This window comes from Helianthus annuus, chromosome 9, assembly GCF_002127325.2.
Source record: "Helianthus annuus cultivar XRQ/B chromosome 9, HanXRQr2.0-SUNRISE, whole genome shotgun sequence".
NCBI lineage: Eukaryota > Viridiplantae > Streptophyta > Magnoliopsida > Asterales > Asteraceae > Helianthus > Helianthus annuus.
The window spans coordinates 143,704,394-143,709,693 of NC_035441.2; the positions used below are offsets into that span (position 1 = coordinate 143,704,394).

Consider the following 5,300-nt stretch of genomic DNA (forward strand, 5'->3'; position numbering starts at 1 on the left):
CTAGAAACTCCGGGTCATAGTAGTCAGCTTTCAGCATATCCTGTTACGGGTAGTGCTTGTCATTCATATTCTCTTGTTGATAGGTGTGGGATTGTTGTTATCGTGGATCAGGTACAATTACGTCCATCTCATTCATTCTTCTCAATTTACTGGTGCAATATACATCATTATTCTATAACACTTTCTTTGTACCTTTTCAACTAAAGATTAAAGTATCTCATCCAAGTCATCCGTTAACTCGTGTCTCTATCCAAGTTCCTACACTTGGTGTTCACCTTTCACCATTTATATTCGTCCTGCTTATGGAACTTTTGAAGATACTGCTTGGTACTATTGAAAGTAGCACAAAGCTTGCAGAAGATTGCCAAGCTGAACATGCCCCGTGGAGCTATCTTTCAGGTCGTAATGGGTCGGGTTGACATAACTTTTGGTATAAGATGATTTGGGGCTTTATGCATTGTAAGTAGACAATTTGACCCGTTTCCTTTTTAGTTATTTTTCTAAAAAAATAAGTTGTTTGTTAGTTAGAGATAAAACTTAATCAAAATCGACATATTTCCGATCTTATTATTTGCCGATTTTAAAATCAGGTCATTCTCTTTTTGTATTCTTACACGTGTTTAATTTTTTATCATGAAAACTTAAACATAGTTAAAGTTGAGTGCCAATTCTATCCTCATCAATATAAGTTCAGTATCTATATTTTATGTAATTCTGTTAACTAGAAGGGTAATTCGGCCATATAAGATGACCGAATTGCTCTTCTCATTAACAGAAAAAATGTATGAAGTTAACCCAGTGGACTAAAATGGCAACAGTGAAACCTTTTTGGACCCACAAGCGAAAAATGAAACCTTTGGACTTAACTAGCAAAATGGCCCAAAGTATAGGGACTAAAATGGCCTTTAATTCTAACTAATAAGTCTTCATTAATGGGCTAAATGGTCGTTGACTTCTATATAAAAACACTCAGCAGATCAGATCTACACGACCACCCTATTCCCTCTTTCGCAACTCGATTTTAACGTTTGGTAAGTATTTTAAGGTTTCGTAAGTAAGTGGTAACACTAACTTAAGTTTTAAAGGCTAAATATGATTTCATTTGTTAAAATCATATCGTTGCTAATTCCAATTCCATGCACTTGTGATTTTACGTTTTAAAGCCTGTTTGCTGATTTTTCAGCTGCTACTTATATTCTGGTCTAACTCATAATCGCAAAGGAAATGGAAAAAGGCGACTTGGAGCTTTGAGAAGTAGTCTTGATTCAAGACACGATCCAAAGTCTTCTTCATTATGTAGAAAATGAAGACGACCATTGATGTGTGTAAAATGCAACATATAAATTACATCAATTAAGGCATAAAACTAACCCTTTTTAAGTACTAATGTTGGAAAAAGAGTGTTTTTGTCTTCCTTTTGTATTTTCAGGATGAAATGAGCTCAAAGTCACAAAAGAAGCAAAAAGACAGCCAATTCTAACACAAATACAAGAAAAGGGATAAAAGTAGACTGCCCGAACCCTCAACGGCACCTCCCCAAGCAAAGAAGAGAAAACAGGAGCCTGAACACGCCCCGTGCTCAGCCAGCACGAGGCCGTGCCCAAGAAGCAGCAGAAAAGACAAACCTGTAGAAGCTTCTATTGCCCACCACGGGGCCGTGTCCAGTGAGCACGGGGGCGTGGTGAAAGTACAGCAGGCGCATTAATTGTAATTGCGAATTACAATTAATGAAGAGAGATAGTGTCAGACGGGCACGGGGGCGTGTCCAGCGGACACGGGGCCGTGCCCAGCCTTCTGTTCAGCCTATAAATAGGAGTGCTTGGCTTCATCCAACTCATCCCTTGGCACACCACCTCTCTCACACTTCATCCACCACCCACCACCACCATAACACCATCATCCACCACCATCATCCATTGTCCATCGTAGAGTGTGTGAGTCGTCTCGGGATCCAAGATTGATCGTAAAAGTTCTTGACAATCAAGGCCATGTTTGCCTAAGTCTCCTACATCACTTGGTGAAGACAGGTGTTTAGTATAATACTTTTTATTTTTAATCTTTTGCACTTTTTATTTGGTTTTGTATTAATGACTTTAATAACTAGTTACTTATGTTGAAGGTGATCTTTCCTTATCGTTTGTCCGTGGTGTCTTGGCATTATTTTACTGTCTATATAAAATAAAAGATTTTCACCATTCATATCTCCACGGTCTATATAGAGGTATGTTGGCTACCTGGTCGGGGGTTAAGGGAACGGTTTGGTAAGGGTCTTGCCCTTGTTCAGCGTTTAGAGGTCCTGCAAGGGACCTGGGTCAAATTTAGTAGGATCTCCTTCAATGCCCATAGGTATTGGATGGCTGGGATCCAAACTCTTTGACCCCTCATAAGTTAACTACTATTAATACTATAACCCGGCTATTTAGGACTGTATCCCTGCTGACTCAGACTACTTAGTCGAGGGTAACGTCACCGCCAAAAGCGGGGCCTACCATAATTTGCATTAATAACTTAATTCATTATCTTCCAATAATCCAGCCCTTTAGGATTGTATCCTTGCTGACTCAAACTACTGGGTTGAGGGTAACGTCGCCTTCAAAAGAGGGGCCTACTACAATAACTAAGATAATCTCTTAAACAAGTGCAAAAGTGCGAAAATAATCAAAGGTTATACTAATACACGAGTCGGATCCAAGTGATTCATCTTGTCTATCTGTTTTTATTTTATTTTTATTTTTCAGCATTTAGTTAGTTTTTATTTTCTTAGTTTAAAAACATTTTTCTAACTTTTTGATTTGATTAGACGTTGATGATAAACCGGTATTAAAAGCTCTTGTGTCCTTGAACGACCTCGGTATCTTACCAACACTATACTACGTCCACGATGGGTGCACTTGCCCATATGTGTGTTTAGTGTTAGTGAATATCGTGTTTTATAAATTTAAAACTTGGCTAAAGGTGTAAAAAAGGGCTTAATTATACATTAAAAATATATTACACTACACACGCATCAAGTTTTTGGCGCCGCTGCCGGGGATACAAGGATTTTAAGAAAGTTAGGAATCAACGGCCTAATCATATTTTTATTTTTCTTTTTAATTTTTTAGGATCTTCTTAGATTTTCAGCTTCTGCAGAGCTCAGCACGGGCCGTGCCTGGTCGGACACGGGCCGTGCCCAGCATCGTTACTGGCAGTTTTTAGTTTTCCAAAGTTAAAGAAGGCTGACCACGGGGTGCAACACGGGGCCGTGTCCAACTTCCAGTAACTGGGATCTGGAAAAACAATCACTGCAACTCCGACCACGGGCCGTGTTCGCTGAACACGGGGCCGTGGTGAATTTTCTGACCAGCATTCTTTTCTGTTTTTATTGCAGGACTTGGAACCCGATGCCAATATTACATAGTGTATGAGCTCCAGTTCTAATAAAGACATAAAAGAACCTCTAGAAGAACCCGAACGCTTTCTCAGAAAAAGATTAAAAGCTAAAAACCAAGAGAAGGTTTCGGGTGATCCACCTCCAATGGCGGACTATCGTACCCTCATGGATTATCTACGACCCACCGTAGGTAATCTAGGCGCCGCTATCAATGCTCCGAATGTTGAAGCTAATAACTTCGAACTTCGACCGCACTTGATACAAATGCTCCAAAACTCCGCAACTTTCCATGGGCTTGCGGACGAGGATCCCCATCTACATATTACTAATTTCTTAGAAATATGTGATACCTTTCGGATCAATGGAGCATCAAATGACGCTATCCGCCTCCGAATGTTTCCTTTCTCATTGAAAGACCGAGCGAAAGCTTGGCTCAACGCCCTCCCAGCTGGATCGGTAAGCACCTGGGATGAACTAGCCCAAAAATTTCTATATAAGTATTTCCCTCCCGCTAAAACAGCTAAATTAATGACTGAAATTAATACATATTCACAAGAGGACGGGGAATCCTTATATGAAAGTTGGGAAAGGTTCAAGGAGTTATTACGTAAGTGTCCACATCACGGCCTTGCGATATGGCAACAAGTATCCACTTTCTATAATGGATTATTGCCACATACAAGGCAGACACTTGATTCTAGCTCCGGGGGACTTTTAGGTAATCGACGCCCGCATGAAATATATAACCAAATTGAGGAAATTGCTCAAACCAATTTTCAATGGCACACCCCCGAGGCAATAAATCTATTGCCCCGGCACCCATAAGGTCGATGAAAGCACTTCTTTACAAGCCCAAATCGAGGCCCTTTCTTCAAAAATAAAAAATTGGAAATGACAAAAACAGTCTCGGTTATGGCTTGTGAAGGGTGTGGTGGGTCACATGAAAATTGGAGTTGTATGAAAGAAACGGACGATCAACAAGAATTGGTAAACTACATTGATAATAGACCTAGGCCGTCGGGTCCTCCAACGGGAACTTACAACCAAGGATGGCGAAACCACCCAAACCTTGGTTGGAGAGAACCCGGCAATAGTAGTAACCAACAAACCCAACGAACAAACTTTCAACAACCAAGAAATGAGTCACAAAATTTCACTCAACAACAAAGTGGACGAGAAAGGCTTGAAGATACTATATCTCGCCTCATCTCTGACACTGAAAAGAAAAACTCGGAAACATTTCTACAATTAGAATCAAATTTTAGAAATCAACAAGCCAGTATTCAAAACATAGAAAAACAATTAAATCAAATAGCTCAAAATTTTGCCGAGAGACCGCAAGGCGCATTACCTAGCAATACCGAAACAAACCCAAAAGCGCAAGTTCATCTCATCACACTACGAAACCGCACCGTAGGGCCTGCAGAAGCGCCGCCGCCAACAGAAGAAACGGTGCCCACACCTCTGCAGGAAAAGAACTCCCCTCCATCACCAGAGCCTACCAAAGCTCCTCGAGTTCCGTACCCTGGTAGGTTAATTCGTCAGAAGACCAATGAGCAATTCGCGAAGTTCGAAAGTCTATTAAAGCAATTGCATGTCAATGTTTCTTTTATTGAGGTCCTAACCCAAATGCCCAAATACTCTAAGTTCATGAGGGACTTCCTCACTCATAAAAAGAAAATTGAAAATTTGCAATTAGTCAATTTAGGCGAAGAATGCTCTGCCCTCGTACTCAATAAACTTCCCCAAAAGAAAATCGATCCTGGAAGCTTCACGATTCCCTGCTCAATAGGGGAGTCCCCGGTTCGTAATGCCTTAGCCGACCTTGGGGCTAGCATTAACCTCATGCCCTCATCAATGTTTAAAAGACTCGGCCTGGGAACCACGAGTCCTACAAAAATGAGCATACAACTCGCTGATCGATCCG

General features: G+C 40.8%; 1 non-coding gene across 1 annotated transcript; it reads right to left on the reverse strand.

Annotated features, from left to right (window-relative positions):
- Positions 1-3,895: 3,895 nt before the first annotated feature.
- On the reverse strand, positions 3,896-4,002 carry LOC118482472. The gene has a single exon (XR_004868507.1). It is a non-coding gene; the product is annotated as a small nucleolar RNA R71 (small nucleolar RNA).
- Between the last annotated feature and the right edge of the window lie 1,298 nt (positions 4,003-5,300).